Source organism: Motacilla alba, chromosome 1 (genome assembly GCF_015832195.1).
Source record: "Motacilla alba alba isolate MOTALB_02 chromosome 1, Motacilla_alba_V1.0_pri, whole genome shotgun sequence".
Taxonomy (NCBI): Eukaryota; Metazoa; Chordata; class Aves; order Passeriformes; family Motacillidae; genus Motacilla; species Motacilla alba.
In genome coordinates this window covers 45,368,244-45,392,641 of record NC_052016.1, presented here as the reverse complement: position 1 = coordinate 45,392,641, position 24,398 = coordinate 45,368,244, and the positions used below count along the sequence as shown (strand labels likewise).

At 41.9% G+C, this 24,398-nt stretch overlaps 1 protein-coding gene across 12 annotated transcripts in view; it reads right to left on the bottom strand.

Annotated features, from left to right (window-relative positions):
- FAT3 (FAT atypical cadherin 3) overlaps positions 1-24,398 on the bottom strand; it is a 399,575-nt gene that overhangs the window by 313,894 nt on the left and 61,283 nt on the right. For 2 of the 12 annotated variants that reach the window (XM_038142935.1, XM_038143014.1), the window contains exon 2: positions 20,723-20,882. The exons of the other annotated variants lie outside the window; for them this stretch is intronic. The gene's annotated coding sequence lies outside the window, so the exon portion shown is untranslated. The remainder of the gene's footprint in view (positions 1-20,722; positions 20,883-24,398) is intronic. 12 annotated transcript variants of the gene reach the window in all.

Sequence of the window (24,398 nt, the reverse complement as noted above, 5' to 3'; positions counted from 1 at the left end):
CATCTTGCTCCATACAGTTCATACATCAAATAAGCACAATTCTCCAATATGCTTAGGGTACATGAGGGAACAGGCTGACCTCCAGAAGCCCCAGGATGGAATTCGTCTACTTCACATAGAAAAGATTATTTTATTGTTACCATTTCATTCAGTTGAAATACCAGCAGTGGCACCTTATTCTTCAGCACAACAAACATTCATCAATTTAATCCACTAGTATGAAAATATCAAAGTCCCTTATTTTCACGGGGCTTTATGGAATCACTTCTGAGTACTGAAACTAAAAGCTGTTGCTTCAGACTAGGATGGGAGATGATGCTAGTTGTATTTATATATATATATATATATATATATATATATATATATATATATATATATATATATATATATATATATATATATATATATACACACACACATGTATATATGAATTTACACAACATACAATAAACTGCTGAGGAAATTCAGCCAATGAAAATGAGAAATTCTAATGAGACACAACTCACGGGAAAATAAAGAGCTGGACCTCTTCTGTGATGTGCATTATTAAAACAATCAACAGACAATCACTGTATTGCTGCCTTTTATGAAGAGCACTTCAGCATCCTTTGTCTACACCACAATACCCGTCTCTCCCTCTGCTAAGAGAGAGAATTTTTGCTGGCTTACAAAAGAGACTGATGTTACGTTTCATATGAGCATCTAGACTTCTTACACCACAGTTCAGCAACTTCCTAGAAATTCATTTTCCTATTCTTTGAAGTGAGGAAAGGAATTGTCTTATCCTATTTGTCTCATTTGGTGGTCTAGTTTCTCCTGTCCATGCCATGGTTCAGCATGAGCAAGTTTCTCTCTACCTTTCAGGGTCATCAACATCAGGTTTTCAAGTCCAGCATAACTGGAAATCAGTTTTCCTGAGAATATCATTGCTAAAAAAAAAATATTTGAAACTTTACTTTCAGCCCTACCCAATGTTACAGACTGCTGTGGCAGACAGGCATCAAAGTAGATATTTACAAAGCTCTGTGATTAGGCGAACCTAATGAAAAAGTTGTGTATATCCTAGGCAATATAACACGACAACCTGATACTTCTATTCCATTTATCTTATAATTTTTAAAGAAAGCTGGGGCTAAGACCTTATCTCAAATACACTGCTGCAAGCTCAGTCATGTCAATAGTCCACCAAGCTTTAGAGGCTCAGTGCAATCAATATCAGACCTGAAACACTAAATTCCACCTGGAAGCAGCATATTTATATGTATGCTATTGAAAGCATGTTTTAGCTATGTGTACATATGTACACAGACACACAGATTATGTATTTTTAGGTAGAATTTCATGGTTGGCACTGGAAAAATTGGACCTTTACAGGCAGCATTTTCAGGGTTTGATTTCATCTCAAATGTGGTATGCAGAGTTGTAACAAGCTCCCCATTGAAGTTATTCATCTATCCATCTATTTATATGGCTATCACCATAATATTATATGAAAGTCCCAATGGATGAGCTATTAAGCTGCCACTTGGGCAACCCAAGAATGTTTTATTTATTTACTGAATTAATTTCTTCTGGGATATTTGTTTTTAAGAGTTCATAATACATACATACTTAACACACAGGAAATGTAACGAGATAGGTTACAGAAACTAAGTACAAAGCAACCCGCTGTAAATTAGGAGGCGTTTCTTTAAAGGCACTTCTTGTCAAAAAATGTTATGTTGAAAGTGAAGATAAAGGTTGTGATTACTTTTGCTTTATTTTAAAATGTTTGGGCAGGAGCTGCTAAAGTAAAAATTTCCTAGTACTGCTCAGCATGGTTAGTATGAAGGGGGAAAAGGGGAAAAAATAAGGGAAATTAAATTAAAAGGTAAAAGCTTTCTGAGAGAAGAAAGCTGCTCTACAACAGCAGCAGAGACTTAAAGGAACAACTCCCATCTAACTACCCAACAAAGTGAAAAAAACAACACAATATAGGAGTCCAGAATCTTTCCACTCTAGCTCTCATAAAATTCTCTGGCCTTGAAGTGGGAAGGAAAAAATGGAAAAATATAACAGTGTGTCTTGATTTTTAATACTCTTTAAAATAAACTTGAATATCATGGAGAACTCTATGATTTTAAATTCAATCCATCATTTGAGTCATTTTCCTTTGCTCCTTGAACAAAGTTGGCTAACTATGCGACCCAAACCTTGCACAATAGCTGCAAGGAACTCTAGGTGGCTGGTGCTCCTCAGAGGAATCGAGAGAGGTATGATCACCATTCCTTTATCTCATCTTGGCACTGGGAACCTCCAGTATGGGCTGCATCCAAACATAACACCCCACCAGACAGAGAAGGAAGACTGAAGTCCCAGGAACTGCCAGGATTCCTGCACACCAAAAATGTGGCTCTAACTCAATGTGTAGATATAAAACAAGTGCTATCTGTTCCTTGTTTGACTCCCTCTCCCTAGGCTAATTTTTCTAATTCCAAAGATCTCCACATCATAAAATACTCAAAAAAGAAAACAATGCATATGTCTCTTGGGTAAACAAGAGCCAAAAGGTCTTTTATACAATATAAGGAATATAGCAGACAAATTTCTTCAGCAAACAGGAGGAATAAGCTTTTAGTAGGCAACAGAAGGGATAACAAAAGAGCCTTCTCCTCTCTCCCTACTTTGCCTCCAAGCCCAGTTATACTCTGAGAGTATGTTTCCGGTAGGCCATTAGGCAAATTAATACAGGCAACGTGACTAGCTAATACAAACCAATAACTTTTTAGGTGTCCTTTCAAGACAGAAGAAACTCATTTGAGCTTTGACTTCCAGCTTCAATGAAGGGTGAAGAACCCAATGGAGCTCATATATAGGTCCTCTGGGCTATGAGAAAGAAAAAACAGTTTCTCTACTTCAGATACATTTCTGAAAGTCAAGGTATTTATGCACCTATGCATATGGGAAAAAAAAAGGGGGTCAAGAAACCTTGACTGAAAGGTTTCCATCTTAATTTGCATTTCTCTTGGTGAAGCTGGGAAAGGATGCATGTCTCCTCACACAAGACAGGATTAGAGACCTCATGGTATGGACAAATACTACAATTTGGAATTACTATTGCTTCCTTGAGAGAGTTGCCACAATTTTCTAAGCAGCTTTACAGCAAAAACGGTATATTTGAAAATGTAAAGGTATTTTTGGGAAGTAGAAGAACAGTAACATCACGTGCACGTGAAGTCTAAGTAGTATGTAGAGAAGTCATGCATCTGCTCCAGAACAGAGGCTCTTGATTTCTTTGGAAGTGGCCTTAATCTTTCAAGGTAACTCCCATCATTCAAACACCAACATCAACAACAGCTAATCTATTCTCATGGTCTAACCATAAAAACACAAGGCATGAAACCTCTTATCTGTGTTCTTTTCTATCAACAACAGCAATTTGACTACACAAAAACTTCTGTATGACCAGGCCATTAGGATCTGCAAAAAGGATACAAGAAAGATTGCAAAGCATTGGGGTAGGTTTGTAGTTGTCACCTATGAAAGGCTTGCATCAAGCAGCATCAGTGATAGAAAAAGAACTGTCAACAAATCCATTTTCAATATTGCAACCAGGAGGTGAGAGTCCATGTACATCAGTGCCCTCTTGGAAGAGGTCTCTTCCATAGCGCAGAAAAAGCTCTTCTGAACTCATGGAAATTATTATTTGGGCATATGGAAGGTGTCAATGGAGGAGTTTAAACACCAAGATGTCATTCTACCTGCAAAGCTGAAACACAGACTAGAGAGACATGGATTTTTAAACTCTCCTCTCACACAGGCAATATCATCAGCATGTTGTCAAATGAATAGTGAGTAAGGGAAAAAAAGCATGTTTGAACAACACTTTCCCTAGCCGGACAACTTCCTTGCATTCCACAATAATTCACCCAGCTAGGAAATGCTAACAATTTACTGGCCAGGGAAAGAAGTCAGAATACAGAATAGGAATTTAGAACATGTGCCATACAGAAATGAATTAAAGATTTGTGTTCGAGTCTAGGCAGGAGGCAAAAAAAACCTTACTGACACTGACAGATTTACAACAGGAGATATATTCATGGAGCTACCTGCTCCCTGATGAGCACGAAGATCTGCTTTTCCCCATATATATGATTATATCATGATGTGTTTATCCCCAAAAGAGAAGGTGAAAACAAAATGATCATTTCTGCAGAGTAAGCCCTTGCAAGAGACAGCCCTATAAATCCTAACCTTTCTCAGAGCTGCAAATCCTCCTGCTGCCTGCATGTCATTCCACACAGGAGACAGGCCGCTCAGCATGTAGCAAGTGTAATTCAGGCCGTCCCTAGGAAGTGAAGATTTAGCCACCCAGCCGTATGTTATGAATAACTTTGTTTTGCTAGCAGGTGCTGGGGATTTTTTCCATACAACACCAATTTTTGCCAAGTATCAGTTTATCAGCAAATGCTTCCACTTGCAAACAGGGGCCGAGCATCACTCTTCTTCCCAAATAAAGGGTGCAAAGGCTCTGTTGGACTCTTCCTTTCCCCTAGAGGATGAAATGTGGCCTGAGGAAAATGTAGGAGGAGGGGGGAGGAATAATTTGCCGCCATGTGAGATCTGTCAAAAGTGAATTCCTGGGAGCCACCTTACAAAGGATTTGAGCTTGTCCCTTGGTGGTCTGCCTCCAGGGAAACAAAGGCTGCTATCCAGTTTTCATGCTTTGTGTATCCTAAATCCCCCCTGGCTCCTGCTTCTTAATCACTGTAAAACGGGGATGCTTTGGAGCAGTTTCAAAATGAGCCAGTTATTTTCATGGGGGCTTCCTTATGGAACATATTCAATGATAATATTTCTTGCTTATCTGGTGCCTTTTTTTTTTTTTCCTTATGTGTTATTCATAAATCTACTTTGACCCCTGTCCAAGGAGTCCTAGCTTTAAAGTTCTTTCAAGGTGCAATGTCAGCAGCAAAAATCCAGCACCTATGAGTCCCACTCCTATCACTGCTGGTCTTTCCCCAGCTCTCCCTTCAGCATAAGTAAATCTGGATCCTCTCAAACAGCCAGTTTTTTATCAAGCTGCACCTCTGATCCTTAGGGGCAACAGCTCTACTCATACACCTAGAGGCTGCTGAGGATGGGGAGCAGGACCACAGCCTGCCATGGGGCACATTCCAGCCGCATACAGTGGGACTTGAGAAGTGATTTGACTGGGTTTTTTGCAACTTCACCCTTACCATAATGCATATAATGCTAAATAATAATAATAGTACAACAATTGAAATGAGATAGTTTGTGTACAAAACACTACAGCAATCTGAATCTCAGCTTTTTACAATATCTGGTGAAACACAGCAATGAAACAAGCACTTTTTGAGCTGCAGCACTGATGTGAAGGTAGTGTACCTGCAGCTTAAAAAGCATATTCCACCTTTGCCACACAAGGCTCAGTTCCCACCATGAACTCTCTTCCATGGTTGTTTTCCTGCAAACTCACGCCGCAGCTGCTGGTTGCTGCCTCTGGTCTGCCCTCTGTTTGGGATACTGCACATACTCCTCCTGACAGCTTGCAGAGGCTTGTATAAACTATTTGGATACAGTTTATAGTAAGAAAGAACTCCATGAGATTTACAACTACTGTTTCCAGGGCCATAAATAGGTATGTAGGTATAAGGACAGCAGTAAGCTGTTACCCTCAGAGGAAAAAAATACTATATATCTCCCTCAGACACTCTGTGTGGGGAGGCAGGGCTGCTCAAATGGTCCAGACCTTTATAGATGGGCAAATGAAGGGAGATTGAAAATAGAGATGCATATACAAAAGCTTCTTCACCATTGACAGCTCAATGTAAAACGCACAACATAAAATGAAGATTAAGGAAAAACACTGTCAGGTTGGACTGGATGATATTTTAAGACCTCTCCCAACACTAACTATTCTATGATTATGAGATGCCAAATCAAAATAAAGTCCTGTAAGGACTTTACAAAGAGAATGTAGGATAAAGCTTTCACTCTACACCAAAAAAGACATACAAGTGCAGCCAGGTGCCTTTAAATAAAAACACAATTAAACAGAACAACCACTTGCGAACTAGCTAGATCTTATTAACCTAGTCAGGAAGAAAGAAAGAAAAAAGAAATCTTTCTTGAGGCTAGGAATTGGATTATTGGTTTTGCAGTGCCATATCTCTTCAAGAGAGCTGTGACACACAGCAACAGAAAGAGATCATGATGGAAGTGGAAAGAGAAAATATTTTGATTGAGATTCTCAACAAGTTTGAGATTTGAGAACAAAACCTAGATTTAGCAATGAACGTTTTTCTTTTAGTAGGGCAGGAATCTGCAGGGTGCTGGCACTTGCTGTTGTGTCATGTCACAGGCTGACATGGAGCTGCTTCTGGAGCAACACACCGGAGTTGTCTACAACCAGCTAGAGATCTCTAATGGGTCTGGCTGCTAGGCATTGTAGAGCAGCCACCTTTCTGAAAGCCAGCACCCCAAAATCTGCCTCTCAGTAGTCCTCTGATGAAACAGTCTCTGAAAACTTGGACAAACTGTAAAAGGTCACAACTGTTCACAAGAAGAAAGAAATAAACAAAAAAAAAAGTGATTGATGATAAATACAGTGGCTGCTCTCCAACTTTTCCAGAAAAAATTACCAGAAAGTTTGTCACTTGTTTAAAGAGGCAATATTTAGAGAGAGGGCTCTTGCCATTACTTTTTAAAATTACATCCAGCTCTGGCCATAGTAGTTGGTTAAACTGTCTAAGTAAAAAGCAATGCACAGCTTTATCAGGTCAAATAAATCATACTTTCTCTCAGATAAGGGAAATACACACTGCACACATCATGGGGGAAATAGAAGAGTAGATGCAGTCAGCCTTAAACCTAACAGTTCTGAGAGAAACCGAGAAATTTCCTTCCAGCTCATGTGTTAAGGTTCAATCACTGCAAGAAGAAAAGATCTCCAAAAAGCTGGCCTTGGACAGCTATCTGCATTAGAAATGTCCAAATCGATACAAGGTGCTAAATTCAATTATTTTGAAGGGAATATAACAACATACTATTTTTGATGCACACAAGGGTGTGCTTATGGCACTCAGAGAGACAGATCTGTCTTGGCTGTGTGGAAGAGCCTCTGGTGCCACTTCCACCAGTCACCACCACCCAGACAGCAACCCTCAAGGAAAAAGCACAGCACTGGAAGCCTTCAGCATCCTGTTACTCCTTCCACATTCAAACATTTCACCCGTACTGAAACCACTATTCTGCTTCCCCTCCAATGGTCAGCTCATGCATAGATATTTGAGATGATTACCATTTTTTAGCTAACCATACATTAACTCAAACCACGACAGTCTCAGCTTTCCAACTCGGCCAGTTCAGTCACCACAGCTGGGAGTCCCTCAAAGCCAGTTGCGTGTTTGGAAACGTTCAACTCTGCAGACACGGCTCAATTAAAAGCTCCACAGAGCACAGATCACTATTTAAAGCTGAACTGTTCGCTTTTGTTTATTTATAGCAAAACCATTAATTGCTAATCACATATTTGTTTGCTGGAAAACCAACGCTCCAAAATAAACACCAAGTTTAAAGACTGTTCACAGAACACTGAATGGTATCAGGAACAGTGCTAAAAATGTAAATCAGAAACATCAAAACACATCAGGACTTGAACTAAAGGAACAAACAACCCATTATTTCTGTGCCAAAAAAAAGGTTACCCTTAAGCCACCAGTTACCCACAGAGCCATCTACAGTCCAGCAGTTATTTATGTCTTGAAGAATAACAGACACCATGGCAGAGTATGTGTTGAAAATATCTTCATGGCGATCAGCATATGTTAGATTGAGGTATCTCTTAATGCAGATATTTGGTAATCGCCTTGGAAAAGTGCCTTTAAAATATTTGGCAGAAGAGGCAACCTCAGAAAAAGAGTATTTTCATTTATGATCTAGTTTCAAATGTCAAAATCATACAAAATTTAAAAAATAAAAAAAAAGATGCTTGGCTTTCTTTTAGCTCTCCTCACTAACAGAGGTCCACACTTCCCTCCAGAGAAGCATGTTCCTCAAATAGCTACAGGAGCAGTGCATAGAAAATCAGGGGAAACAGCCATACAGAGCTACGATCTGCTCTTTATGAAATGCACTTCAAACAAGCATAGCAGCCCAGGCTTCATGGAGAGCCTCACAACCAGGCACGCTGGGAAGCAGGAACAAACTTCCATGGCAGACTGCTATCTACCTCCTGAAATCCTTGTGGGTAATGGACTTCTCTGAGGCACCCACACTCACTGGCTATCACATAAGCTTCAACTGCTAAGTGGCTCCACCTGCCCTGACAGCACTGCCCTTGAGGTCCCTGATTTTCATGCATACTTGAAGGTCAGGTTAGTGCAAACGCTTAGCCCATCTCCAGCTGAGGAAACAGGCACAGTGTCTCAAGCCCTTTGCTCCAGGGTTCACAGGAGAATCCTCCCACACATACTCCAGCTCTCAGTGCCTCGCTATGCTGCCCTTGGTACCTGCAAAATCTAGGGCAAGAAGGTTTCCCTACAAAGCAATACTCACCAGCATTTATGGCCTAAATTCCCAGAACAGAGGATCATACAGTTGTGTTTCTCACCACCACTGCCATGGCTACCATTCAAAACTCATAATTTATTCACCAAGCTTGGGCTTGGTCAGGAGTTTGGGTTTAGTCTTCAAAATTACATGTAGATCTTGGAAAGTTAAGTGGACACTGATCATGAAATGGAGACCAGTAAGGCAGAGGTAATAATAATACCACCAACAACAGGGTTATGACTCCATTATGTTGTTTACAATGGCAGCCACCAAGAAAAACAGTCACATCTCAATGTCTCACCCTTTTCTATTTGTTCTCCTGGACTAAGGATCACATGCAGCCAAAGGCCAAGTTGCAAAGCCTGTGCTCCCAAATCCTGGGCGTGCACATCAAACACTGGCTGGAGTAAATCACCTAAACACGCAAGGCAGGGTCAGGCCCTGTGGTCTTCAGGGCAGCCAGGACAAGGTAAGAGACGGAGAAATCTTGACTCCATGTTTCAGAAGGCTGGTTTATTATATTATGATATATATTATAATAAAAATGCCACACTAAAACTATACTAAAAGAACAGAGAGAAAAATGCATCAGAAGGCAAGACAGGAATAGAAAGGGAATGTATAACAGAAGCTTGTGACTGACCAGAGAGTCTGAACCAGTTGCATCCTTGATTGGTTATTAAGTAGAAACACCTCACATCAACCAATCAAGGAAGCACCTGTTGCATTCCACAGCAGCAGACAGCAATTTGTTTACATTTGTTCCTGAGGCCCTCTCAGCTTCTCAGGAGAAGAAAATCCTGACAAAAGGATTTTCATAAAATATCATGGCTACAAGGCCCAGTCCCCCTGACCATGCATTCATCATGTCTCCTTCCAGTGTATCAGTTTGCTGTCAGACTCTTTGGTCTGACTGCTCCCTGCCTGCTGCTCCCGGCCTGCCACACGAAGTCCCTGTGGATAAATCTTCCTAATAAAGCCACCCCATCCTTAGACCCTTTGACAAGCAGAGAAATTGCTAGTGAAGTGACCACATCACACGCTGAACATCCAACCTCACGCTTGCCAATAAATGGGGCAGATCCCATATCCCCAACCTACTGACACATGTTCCGAAAACACAGCCAGTCACTGGCTCTACACCTTGTGTTTGTCCACCAGAGGGGAGTAATCAGTTATAGCACCCCCATACCATCCCACCCGTTCTCTCAAAACCCAGGCATGGCTATGCCATGCTGCTCCATCACTCCTGACTCATCCCAAAGGTGCTGTGATGGTGTGCAGCTCCCAGGAGCTGTGCTAGGCAAAGGTACATGGATGTTCCCTCTTACAGCATCCCACAGAAGCAAGCTCAGGCCACGTATTCACCATTCTCTTACCCTTTTTCTTCTGACAAGAGAAGGGGAAAACTTCTCAGATGAAATAAAAAAGGACTCTAGCCTAAATACCAACTCTTAACTCATGCCCAGTGAGGCTTGCTGCTCCTGAATTTGAAACCTCAGTTTAAAATGAAATTCCACATAACAAGGCACTACTTGCAAATAGCTCTTCCTCAGGCTCCACCATGCACTGACTGAAATTCAGCTGCCATTTCAACCTGACCCCTGCAAACCTCCAGAAAGGTAAAAAACCAAAATAAGTTGCTTCGGAGAGCATCAGGTCAAAGATCAACATCACTGGGAATAATTTAACCAGTTTCCTCTGAGTTTTTAAGATGGAACTATGCAGGGGGGAAAAAAAAGTTACATGAAATAGCAGTGCATAAGCTTACAAAGCAAACTTATAGATCCAAAACTAAGGGGAAAAAATGCAGCATGCCTCACTTGTGAAACTATTATGGGTAAGGACAAAATATCTGCATATAATATTTTTCTGTACCACTTCGATGGGAAAAGACTGCCAACAGCTTTTGGCATACGAAAGCTGCTGTGAGGACTTCAATAAAACTGAGTATACTGTTAAAAAACTTCTCATATGCATCCCTAGAATTTATCTTCAAATGCCACTTTATTAAATTTTGTATTCTCTGGCTTTTGTAAAAATGCTTTTATTTTATTAAATGAAACTACACAAGATATGGTTTCTCTGAAGAAAAAGCATCAGTAGGAATATAAAGCAGTTCTTTCAACAATAAAAAACACACAACGTTTTGAACTTGAAACCAGCTTCCATTAAGAGAGCACACTTCTAGTTTAACTGAGGGTGTACACACACACTCGTACAGCCCATTTCATCATGCCCAGCTGCCCTCATACCTCATGTAGCTAACACAGCCTGTGACAGTTACACACATTTCAGAGTTTAAACCCTTGCTGCTGTGTTTCTAGGGAATATCCCAAGGTCTAATGGGTCTTGAAGAACATGAAAGTATTAATTCTTTTTTTGACATGCAAAAACACTGCTCCTAAGCAGATGTTCCTCAAGTGCATATGAAAGCATCCTCTGCAGCCAGTGGAACAATGAAATGTGCAAAAACCATGGAGGTAACAGACACAGAGCTTCGTGCTGCATGCAGCATCAGTGAAGGGCCATGACAGACGGTGCATCGCCAGGTGAGCACCACAGCCTGGAGGCTCCTTCCAACTTCTTTGCAAGAGTTGCAGACACTCTGCACAACTAAATCTAATTATATTCAGGCATAATCCTTTCATGCCACAGCTTGGTGATCACTTTACAGCAGGATAAGCCACCGTGGCCACCAAAGCAGCTGTCCCAGGCTCAATGCCCCTGCTTTTTCCTGTTGTTTCTTTTTCCGTTTTTATTTTTTGTTGCTTGTGTGTGTACATGTGGTTTTGGCATTGGTTTTTTCTTTGTTATTGTTGTTTTGGTTTAGTTTGCGTTCTGTTTATTTGTTTTCTGTTGATTTTATTCTCAGTGGGGACTGAGCTGCCCTATTGCAAATATGCCTGTGAACAAAAGGAAGGGAGGGAGATAGGAATGGGTGCCTGGGGCAGGCAGGATCCTTTCCATGTCCACGGCAGCTCAAACTGTTTGTTAAACAACAGCCGGAGTTGAGGCAACCAAGATGGTGTGTAAAGAGCAGAAAGTACCTTTGAGAAACATACTGAACACTATCAAAATACCCAAGCCTTAAATAGACACATGAAGTATTTAAATGCTTTCACACCCATAACAAGTTTTGTTTATTGCCCAGCATTCAAACAGCTTTTTCTTTACTATTGTAAAATTGTTCCCAAACAGTGTGAATTCCATGTTACAATGAATAGTAGCGCTCTAACCCCTATTTACAACCCATTCAGCAACATAATTCCAGAAATAGCATGCAGGATTTCCACACTCTAAAAAATAAAACCTGTTCTTGGCTCAAAAGAATTTGTGCAAATTAGCTGACAAGAATCACTTCCTTTTGTTCTTCCTCTCCAGTATAGAATATTAAAGGAAAAAGAGAATCACTAACCAAGTAATATGAAAAACTTTTAATAAAACCATTAGAACCATGAAGCATTGTTAACGTCCCTCTCATAATTATATGCAAAATGTTCAGTAACCAAGGAAACAGCGTAGTAATGAAGTTGGAGACTACTGTATAAATGCACCTTCTAAATCACCACCAAGAATGTCTATTCTGGAGGAACTGGCCAGTTTATTAGTGTGTGACACCCTGATCACTTAGACATGCTACAGCTTAAAAACAAAAAGCTAACAAGCTACTTTTACAAAAAGGGCCCTTTTGTTTCCCATGTATGAACAGCCTCTTCTTAGCATCTAGTTACAGAGTTCCTCTGCAGAGCTGAAGATTTCCCTAAGCCTGTATTCACCTTCATGGGAGTTGCTCAGTAATGATGGGCACTAATTAAACTGCATAGCCAGCAATAAATGAAGCAGAGATGCTGTCCTTTGCCTCAGGTTCTCAGCAAACTGAAAAGTGCAATAGGAGAAATACTGAAACTGCATTCTTCTCCGGACCCCATTGGTCTGAAATCCACTTCATTGGCACCAAGCACTACTGCATATTGACTCATTCCCACATTATTAAAATTAATTCAAAAATTAATACTTATGCTCAATATCAACAGCTCATGCTTTGGGATATTTCGGAGGAAGGCAGGCTACAGTAAGGAAGCCAATGCAAAATTAACTCCTGCTTTTTGGTGTAAGCACTTAGAGCATCATGCCAAACCCCTGGATCCTCAGCTCAATTTCAGCAAGCATTCATTTATTCTCCTGATTTCTGCAGCAGCTTATTCCTCCAACCAACCACCGAATATAAAGCAGTTTCAGTGGGTTCAACCACTTTGTCATGCTAAGGATGAACTTTGGTATTCCTCTCTTCCAGTACGTGTGACAGTTTATAGGAGCACATATCTCAACATCCCAGCTTCTCCAGATGCCCTCGCAGTCTTTCAGTGTGACCTTTACATTCCTTTTTGGCTCATTTTTTTCCATAACTGACCAACAACACACACAGCAACAGAACTCTGTCGCTATCCTAGATGCTTTCAGGGATGCTGATTTGGTAAAAGACGTTCCACCAGTACCTTCATGCTCCCTCCTCTTTAAGGCCTTGTCTCTTCTGTTTTCCCACACTTTACTCCTTTCCCAGTGTAACCCTCTTCACCTCTGTGAAATCTAAAGACAACTTGTCTGTCTTGCTCTTTCCATTCACACTGGTTGGTTTGTTTCTGTTTCCTTTTCTTTTTTTTTTGGGGGGGGGGTTGGGTCTTATATCGTTGTCAAGGTTTGACGTTGGCCCAATGCCAGTGCCCCCATGAAAACCCATCTTCCCCTGGTGTCCGCTGTGAGATGTGATCAGAGACAGAGCAAAGCAGGCCTCCACTTGTAAACAAGAAAAAAACTTTATTATCACATAACTACAATAAAATTAACACACAGAGCAGAATGGAAACCTTTTAAACATTTCTCCTCCCCCCACTCAATTTCCACAGAATGACACAAAACCTTAGATCTCTTCCCAGTCCATCACCCTTCAGATAATCAACTCAATCCATCTCCACCCTTCCGACAATCACTTCTCATTTCATCAAGGAGAGAAGGAGCCCTCCTTGTGCCACAGGTTTCCCCTGGAAAAACACACAGCCAAATCCAGCTGTGTTTCCCCGTCACTCAGCCATCGCCTTCGTGACTTCTTCTCTCCATGTTCAGTGCTCTCACCACTGAACATGGACCAGAGCTGCTTTTAGGGTTTCCCCTTTCAAGGATGCCTTGCCCAGTTCCAGAAGAGAACGACAGTCTCTCACCTCTTTTCGGGACACCAGTCCCCCCCAATATTTCACCCCCTGGGGCCGAGGGGTCTCACCATCACTCATCACCTGTCGTATCCACTCACATAGCTCCTTTGGCACCACCTCCCCCTAAAATGCAGTCTCTGTATTACAGGAAAAGGTTCTGTCCATGGCTATACAAGAAAAGTCCAGCCAAAAGCCACTCCATCATCTCCTCCACTTAGGATTTCTCAACATCTCTCAGTACTTCTTCACTTGCACAGCTCTCATCACACTTGCACATTTCCTCTTATCCGTCTCTTTTTCCCTCGACTCCCGGAGGATCAGCATTTATAAGGTTTCCATTGTCCCACAGAAGGGTTAAAATCACAGTCTCTGCTCATTCCGAACTCCCACACTAGCTCGCCGGGCACTCTTCCCTTGTCAGCCCCCCCTTCTCTTCCTCGGCCAGGCCGGTGCTTATCAAGTTCAAGATAGCACTGGCACCTCTCTCTTTCCCGCTCTCTCCCGAGGAGGGGGGGGCTGCCCGCCACCTTTCTGAGTTCTTCCACCCTTCCATCTCTGTGGGGAACTCACTCTTGTCTAAACCATCGCCTCCCGTCTCTGCCCAAGGCTCCGGCCTACCTCCCTTGGCCGCATGGCTTTCCCCTCCCCCGCCCAGCCCGCAGCTGGGCAGGGGAGGTCTGACTCCTCCATCCACCGGAACCAAGAAGAAAGTTCCCCTGGGAGTTCTTCGCTTTTAACCCCTGTGTTCTCAGAGGCGTATCCATATCCTCAATGGTCAAACCAGGTGTCAATATCCACATCTGAGCACCTATTGGTTTGACCACCACCACCTCCCAAAAACTCATTTCCTCTCAAACCACGACAATCGTTTAAAGAACTTTCACATCTTATTCTGTTGCCTTTTTTACAGTTCCCCTCTTCCAGATTGTGTAGGGTTGATCCTCATTTTTCCACCCTGAACAGCTTCATCTCTGGAATATCTCCTCACTGCTTTGTCTGCTGCTTTCTCTTCTCAAGCTCCGAAGCTCACTTTCATATACCACAAAAAAGATCTCGCCCAATTAACCTTTTAACTAGCTCCTATGCCTAAAATGCTTCCTTAAAAGGCTGTACAAGTTAGGGTCATACTCTCTATCACTATATCCCAGTTGTACAGCATGTCCTAATGGGAATTTCTGCATTGTAACAGTAAACCTAAAAATCTGGCTTATAGCACCATAATTATCTGATTAACAGACTGGAGAAACCCTTTATTTTCTAAAGGCATTGCCCTGTACTCTTGTACTTGAAGTAGCTGTGCACTCAAAGCATTTAAGTGAGTGAACTTTCTCATTCCCATTCCATTTTACTGTATGGTCAGCTCATCCACTTCAACAGCATTGTATTTTTATTTTGCCTATGACCAACAGCCACGACAGCAGCAACTCCAAGAGTATCAAACCTCTTTTAAAAGCCACATCAAAGGTGGAATACCAAGAAACACTACATCAATGAAGTCAGAACCCAGTAAGGGTCACAACCTGTCAGTGCTGTGAGAGCTGGCTCACCTTTGTCAGGCACTTTCTACTTAATGCAAAAAGTTACAATTCCAATCAAGGCTGCTTAATTCAGAAAACTTGAGTTAAAAAAAAAAGTCTGGAAGAACATGAGGACATTTCAGTAACTTCCCAAAATGATACTGCTTATGCACACTCACAAAGAGCTCAGCAGCAAGGAAATGCTACGGCGATTTGAATTAATTCAATCTTTAATGGGCAGGTGCTGGAACCAAAACTGTAAATACCTTCACAAAATCCACTGCCAAAAGGGTAGTTCTCCCAGCCAAGTCAACAACATCCTCATTTTCAGAGGTACATGGCATCTATAACTTGGTTCAGTAGGAACAGCACTGTTCACTACCATGGGAAACTTGAGTTCTTCACCTCTTCCTGTTTTAGTTTACTTATTGTGGTTTATGCTTATCTGTCTGCCATGAATGTCATGAGGTTTAATTAGTTTTGGTCTACAAAACACCCTGAGTTCCCCTGGAAAAGCTGTATATGCAATCACAGTAGGATCCATGTAAGATAATTTTCTGGGCATCCCCAGTAGATCCAGCACAAGCAGCCAGAGGACAACTCCGAAGACAAGGTACTCAAAGCACAAAATTCTGCAATCTTCTTCCGAAGCTCAAAAATCAAAAGTTTCAGGGACAGTATTTTGGTGCAACATACAACAGAACTTCTACGAAAGTTACAGAAAAGTGCTGGTAAAAACATTATCAACAGCATCTTTCAGCATAAATAAGGCAAGTAAAAGAAAAATCAACACAACAAAAACCTTAAAATGGAAATATTAGGGGGAAAATTGAAATCAACGATACTAACAAAAGCACCATTTGGGTTTCTTAAATATGCCAAACAGCTTAAAGTTGCCCAGACTCCTGCATTCATTAACTGTTCAGGACAAAGATTTATTTATTTATGGCTCAGAAAAGAATTCCCAGCTCTGAAGCTCTCCAAAGAACAACCCTCCCCAGTTCTGCATGGGCACCTCAGCCAACTTGCCCGGCCATTTCTTATTCTGATGCTAATGCAGTTCAAATAACCCAACCCTGCATTTTTTATTTATGCAATAAGCCTATCTTTAGGTCACTTAGTTGTGTCAGTTTAAATCAAAACATTCTCACAGAGAAAAATTTCTTTTTTTTTTTTTATTTTATTTCTGGGGAAAGAGAAGGCAGAAGAAAATAAAAAATGCTTATTATAAAAACACTATTTTTTGTTTGTGGTGCCTAATTCAAGCCCCTCTAAAACCTGGGTGAATTTAAACAGCAGTTGAACCACAAGAAACAATATATTTTAATTAAGATTTGAAGTTACCTTCAAGACAAGGTACCCTGAGAAAACCTTACCATGCACAGGCCTATCATATAATCATACAATATCATTAGGTCTTATCCAAAGTCTGCCGGAATAAAGGCCAAGATTCTATTGATCTCTGTGGGTTCCAGTTCCCTCTCCTTTGTAAAATAAGCCTGGATTCTGCTACTCCAGCTTTCACAAGCATCCACACAGGAATAGTCACAAGGTTTCTCACAAGAGGGAAAAACCGTGAAGTTGAAGCCATCCATAAAAGGTACTGGATTTATTCCAGATGTGGAACTGTTTTTAATTAATTTGGAAGCATTTGAAGTACTCCCTCATTAAATATGCTTTGCATTTTGCACATGCACATAAGAGAGTAAGAAAACCCAGAACTGAAGCCAAAATCATAATGTCTTATTAAAAAGACTCTGACACCACTTTTAGCAAAATTAGGCTCATATGAAGACAAGATTTACAGCACTGCCATAATACACCAACATCCAAAGCATGCAGGTCCTGCACTGCCCATCCATCCCTAAGCAACCTCACCTTGTCTTGGAGGACTCACTGGTTGGGAGCTCTCCTATCTCCATTCAGCCCTGCACCTCCCCACACAGAACACTTCCCACTGTGCCGATCTTCATCACACAGAGCAATCCTTGAAGTTCAAGATACCAGTTCTCATCGCAGCATATGCCACAGCACAGTCAAGAGGGCTGCCACGCACAAAGTATCACCACAATATCAGAACGCTTCAACCCACAGAGAGTAACACAACAACTCATCAGAAGGCTGCAAGCGTCTGCCCTTCCTGTTCTTCAGCCAGCCTTTTATACCCCTGATTGTTCATGCATTGCACCTGTGTGCCCTCTGTTCCCTTTGCCATTGGTCAGTGCACTCCAGGTCTCATTGCCTCTAATGCTGCTCACCTGCCCTGCACAGCTGCAGCCCATTGGGATGAGGCTCAGTGCACCCGGGCACTCCAGGTCTCATTGCCTCCAATGCTGCTCACCTGTCCTGCACAGCTGCAGCCCATTGGGGATGAGGCTCGGCCACAGCCCCACTCCCAATTACCACAAACTGTGTGCCTACAAGTTCTCTAAAGAAGAATAAACTTATGGTAAATCTATGTACCAAATCATCATTACTGGTAAAAATCATAGGATATCCTGAGTTGGAAGGGACCCAGAGGGATCACTGAAGTTCAACTCCTGGCTCTGCACAGGAGAGCCCCCCCAAGAGTATGACTACATTCCTGAGAGTGCTGTCCAAATGCTCCTTGAACTCTGTCAGGCTCAGTGCTGTGACCATGTCCCTGGGGAGCCTGTTCCAGTGTCCAACCACCCCCTGAGTGAAGAACCTTTTCCTGATAACCAACCTAAACTCTGCCCAACACAGCTTCATTCCATTCCCTCGCATCCTGTCACTGGTCACCAGAGAGGAGAGATCATCACCACCTGTGCCTCTGCTTCCTCTCACGAGGATGCTGAAGACCACAATGAGCTCTCCCCTCAGTCTCTTCTTCTGCTGGCTGGAGCCCGGCAAGAGGGAGGCTGTGCACAGAGGCAGGTCCACAGGCAGAAACTCCAGCGCAGACGAAACGTGGACACGTTTCTGCTCCGTCTAAACCTGTCTCAGGACACCACCCACCACAGCAGCGGGACGCTCCTTGAGAAGAGCACCCCGATCAGCCCACACTACCGGACTGGATGCTTGCGGCACCCAGGGGATGCCGGCTGTGTCCGGCTGTGCGCTCGGCGCACACCCACCCGTGGACAAGAGGCTCCCGGCGTTCCCCGGCGGTGCCAGGCACCGGGATCAGCGGCTCTCGCCTCCCCTCTAGCGGCTGACCCCGCCGCCGCTGCCGGTCCCGCTGCCCGCGGCCACGGGCGGCGCGGAGCCGCGTCCCGGACCGGCACTGCCACCGCCGCCTGCGCTCCGTGCCACGGCCGGACAGCAGCACGGCTGCACAGGGACAACGCACAGAGCGCAGCTGAGCACATCTGGGAAGAAGCGCAGCTCTCCTGCTTCCACGGAAGCCCAAGACTTCCAGTTTTGGGAGGAGGTGAGCCTAACTGCCTAACTTGGTTAGCATGAAGAACCACAGCTAAGTCCAGTTATAGTTTTAATTGTCTCTCTTAGGCATCCAAAAGAATCATCTATTTGGTGACAACAAAACTCTCAAACTTTTCCTGCCCTAAGACTAAGTTTTATATCAGACAACAATGGTTTTGTCTCCAAGGGTCAAATATAATTCTAGTGATCATCAAGCAGGTCAGTTTCTCAGGGATCACAATTCTTCCAAGTGCTACCAAACTGTGTGTGATGTTCTGTTCATAACCAGCACAGAAACATTAACTTCACACTTCTTCACAAGTCATATTTTTTTTTCCAAAAAAAAACCCAAGTAGGAACATTCCAGTATCTTTCCTTTGGTTGCCAGTGCTAAAATATGCTAACAGCATTAAGGCAAGGGACGACTTGAAGAGCTCACAATCTGTATTCAGCATAATTAGCAGATGCCAATTTAACTTATTACTGCTTCTTATACTGCTTTCTATGTTAAAAAAAGGATATCAATGAAAACCTGTTATCTAAATGACTGTTTTCTCAATGCTGATATAATGCAACAATAATGGGAAAATAAGAGTCACAAAGCATGTGTTAGGAAATACCTGATTTTGAAATAACATTTATAACAGCCACAGCAGAGAAAGAAATGAATGCCTGCAGACAGGACTTTTCTCTCTTCCTTCACACTTTGTATTTTTAGACTGTTTTCAAAGTAATTACATATTTGGTGGCATTCCTGGTTATTCAAATAACCAATGCAACATTCCTGGTAAAGCGACACCACTAAATCAGGTTACTCAACTGTCTCAGCCACTTATAATTGCAAAGCATGAGAAATGAGCACACTTAAGATACATTTTCCATGCAGAGAACTAACAGCTCAAAAGTAAGAACACAAATAATTGAAAGAAAGCAAAGCAAGCCCTAAAATCAGCCCTTTCCAAAATGCCAAATAATGGGCTGTGTCACAGCTAAAGGGGACAGTTACAGAGGGCACTACTGCCTGCCTGCAAAGCAGAAACACACTAACACATTTTATGAAACAATGCCCTCTTGAACTAAAAGGTTGTTGAAAGATGTATCCAGCACACACGCAGAAAAAAAAGCAGCGCTCACCAAGGTTGTGGATTAAACAGGTTTCTAACACATAAATGACATAACGATCCGGTCCAGGCATCATTCACTGCTAATTATTCTTGCTGAAGATGCCTTCCTGCTTACAATTCTGCATATTACAATGCAGAGCAAAAAAAATATTTTAATAAAGTATCTTCTGACTTCTCAGGCTAAGTTGTAGAGCCTTGTAAGGCTATGCTTCTCCACAGCTTTAATCGATTTCAGCTATAACTTCATTTGCTATGCCTAACAGACAGTGTAAACTTCACCCTTCCCAAGAATTAAGAAGAAAATAACATTTCATACTCCCCCACAAGCAGTGTATGGAAAGCACAAAACAGAACCACTGCACACATACCCCCCAATTAAACTGGTCTCTGTGGAAACTAATAACTTTCCACAGTATGCACTGTAATCCAAGTAATAATTTTAAACAGGCATAAGCTGCAGTGTGCTGAACTAAGGCATTCTTACCTTGAGAAGGGTGCTTGAAGACATTTAGTTACACTTAGAGAGGAGAATGTGCATGTTGCCAAGTATTTGCCATGCACCAGGGCTATGCCTTAGCCCACATCTGTGCACACACACACACACCAACTGGGTACGTGTGCTCCCCAGGCAGAGAAAGATCACCAGAAAAAGATAAGCAGCAGTGATAATGCCCCAGCTTTATGTCTCAATCAGTAGCAAGCTAAGCTGGAGAAACCATTTGAGATGAAAAGGGAAACAATTCCAAGAAACAAGATCTTTTTTTTTTTTTCTCCTCTGGATGCAAAAAGCTTTGCTTGGGTGACCTATAATACCTTAACACAAAAATCTTCACAACCCACCTCCCTCCTGAGCCACGGAGTTGCACATGTCAAATGACACCACAAAAACAATGCACAAAGACTTTAACAAAAATACTAAAGAACTCCTTACCTTTTAGTCAGAATAAGTGACAGATAACAGTCATGAGAAACTCAGTTGGCACAGCTGCTGTACGTATTTCTCTGCAGACTTCTTTTTAGTGGTCCCAAAAGCACTGAACATAAAAAACCTCCAGCCTGCCTGCTTCATTCTTCAGCAACAGAGATACATGCTGTCACGGTAACGCAAAAAAAAAAAAAAAAAAAAAAAAAGGCAAAAGGAACTATAGATCTTAGTTTTTAAAGCCTTTGTGCTTATAGGAAAGAAAAAGAGAGAGTAGGGAAAAGAAGGAACAGAGCAAACACTTTTTCTAAGAGAAATGTGGTCTTGGCTATATAAGTAACCACACCACAGAGACATTCAGTTTGAATTTCCCTGTTTGCAAGCTCCTTTGGAAAAATAAAAAAAAAAATCGGTCTTTAGGGGAAAAAAATCAAATGCATGGTTGGGGGGAAGGGAGAGGAGGAGGGTACTGCTCCTATGTGACATACATATGGAATGAGCATTAGAACAATGCTGACAGGACAGCTAAGCAACTGCACTCTGGGGCAGTAGTTTTCAAAGCAGAGCTTTTGCAGCTTTGCAGAAAGGAGAGGAAAACAATTCAAATAAAAAAAAGCCCTCCACGAATGGTGGGGGGGGAAGAAAAAGCAAAGAAAAATAAAAGAAAGGAGCTGCTAATTCAAGAACAACTACCAGACTTAAAAAAAAAAAAAAAAAAAAAAAAAAAAGAAGAACAAAAATAGTTGGCTAATTTCTGAAAGGGGGGCGGGTAGGAACAGCCGCGACTGCTTCCCAGCGATGCAAGCAGAAGCCTTGATGTCTAGTGCACTTACATTTTATGCTGCGCACAGTGGGTCCCCTCCTCCCTGCCTGCCTCCCTCCTCCTCTCCCTCCCTCCTTCCCTCCGCCCTCCCTGCCTAGGAAGCTCTCTCTCCCAGGGGACAAGAATTCCAGTGGACCCAATTAACACTGTACTTTGTTGGCTCCTTGGTATGATCGATATTAAATAAGAGGACTTTTAGCAGCACTGAAAAATAAAGCAGCCATATAATGTGTGGCTGATGGAGACCGCATTTTTCCTCCTACGTCTCTACACCCCCAGTCTCGAAACGATCCAACGCAGCAGAAAAAAAACAATTTCAAAAGCATGTGCCAGTACCAGTGATCCAAGCTGCATCAGATATTTGTTAGGAACTTGATGGGAGCCCTCGGCTGCTCATTTCACTAGCTTCGGCAGTACTTTAATAAAGTGGATTTACAAATCAATGGAAGGAATCCAAAGGTTCACAAACAGGCTCTTTCATCAGGTCCGCTGCCTGACCGTACAGGAAGTTTGCTGAAGGGGTCTGGGGACTGTTTCGCCAGCACACTTGTTTTCAATGGACTCCCAACAACACGACTTGTTTGGTTTGGTGAAAGAAAGGCAGTAAGAGGTTCACTGCTTTAAGGGAATGCAGCCTAGTGTGTTTACTGCTTCATTCCTGTAGCACGTGTGGCAAGGCATCCTACAAATTGCAAATTATCTTCATTTGAAGAGGAAAGTTGTTGGGAGGCAGTAACCTTCTTTGGTCCTGTTTTCCCTGATCTATCAATCACAGATTGCTATATAAAAACAACCTACTACAGGCTCTTTCTATAGAGAAAAAGCAATTACTAGCATTAACTCTTGCAGTTGCAAATTAATACAATACAGTCCACAACTGATAGAGTCTGCCTGCAAGCCATTTATCTAAGAATAAATGGGTAGTTTGCTTAAATCCAACTGGACTGAAATTCACAGGTTAAGTAGTCCCCTTTCCCTTTCCATATTTCTATTTGTATTTGTAAAACTCAGTGGAAAGGAAATAAAGCCATATTTATTTGCTGTGGCCAGTACAATTCCAAGCTGAGAGTATCCATCAGTGAAACTGCCTACAATTACAGGATTTCAGCACCAGTAGCTGCTTTTCCTTTTTTGTTTCTGGGGTGGCCATAATCTTCAAATTAAACACAAAAAATATCACGGTGCAATATCCTTGACTGAGCAGCTGGGTTGACCACTGATTTGAATCCATCTTGTTAAATTAATGTTAGATTACATTTCCATACAAATAAGATCAATTAAAAATACTCATAAAACCATGCGATCAAAGGCAGTGAAGAGTTAAATTAATTAACTCAAAAGGCCTCCAATTAAATACTGTTAAGGTTATGATTCTCCCTCTAGCTAACCGAGGGGAAAAGCCCAGCAGCAGGACAAATTTCTGTTAGTGACTATAAGAGTAGGTCCAAGTATCACACCATGTTACAAATTCTCTACTATGCCAAGTAACATCCTTTATAGTTAAACGTGGGGCATGCAGAAATCTCAAGGAGTTGTTAACTATCCCAAGAAATATCACAAATCAAAGGTTTATTTACATGGGAAGATCCAAAAGAATGTAGCTATACTGCTTACAGACATGAAGGCATGTTTCTTGAGCTACAGTAATTTCAGGCTCATGTACTTGCACCTGTATTTGTTGTGAAGATGCTGCACTTCACAGGAATCCTTTAGCTGACATGGTTTTTTTGAGCAAAGGAAGAAGCAGGATCAGGGAAGAAGCACCCCGATTAGCAGGCACTAAGCAGGACAACACCCGGCGACAATTTGAAAGACAGGGATATAAAAAACCTTCACTGGAAATCACAAGAATTTATGTAGATCATCATGCTTCACAGTTGTTAGTGATCCAGCACCACAGCATGGCAAACTGGATTTGAAATGTGATACAGAGATCACTGGTAATACCAACCTGATAGTTAGAGTTGGCAAAATTACATTTCTCTTTCAGTCCCCTACCCTGAATTAGGGGGCAATGTTAATTGGCTAAAGTGCCCCTGAAAGTAGCCTAAACCTTGTACACAACACCTCTCTCAGCAAGGGGATCAAATCACTTTGCATTTGCTTTGGGACAACATCAGAGTGAATGAACATATACATACACTCTTCCTGGCAATCAAATTGCTTACACAAAAAAACCCAAACACCACTTTAGTAAGGATATAATGCACTGAATCTACACAGGCTATGGAGACCCAGTGGGTAGCTGCATTTTGGGATAGGTTGAGGTTTACAGCCACACAGGGGCACATAAGGGCTCTTCGAACCCATAAATGATCTATCAGTTGGTCTGTCATCTCAAGACTCCCAGGCTCTAAGAATGTCTTTATTATCCCAGTTTTGGAGATGATGATTTGATAACTGAAAGCCTAAATTGCCTCCCCAAGGAGATACAAAATGTGTTGGAGAATAGCAGGAAACTGATTCCAGACTTTTCAAGTCCCTTACTTGCAAAGAATGTTCTTCTTTCAAACGCAATCAACTGAATTTGATATATTTTTATGTAAAGCTTTGTTCCTTAAAAAAATACCAACACCATTCTAGACTACTCAAGTCTGAATCAAAGCACTATTCATGATATTAGAGGAACACCTGCGCTCCTTAAAAATTCTGCATGTGTATTCTATCAAGTTTTATTGCAAATAAAAAGCCACACTATTTTACTAGAAATTAATTTAAAGATTGTTCGACAGTAAGAATTACAGTCCCTGTTTGGTAGGACATTTCAAGCCAGTGGGGAATTCAGTGAATGGATACCTCTTCTGTGTGAAAAAAAAGGGATAGAGAGCATTTCTTAAAATAAGCCAGTACACCAGGATCAGT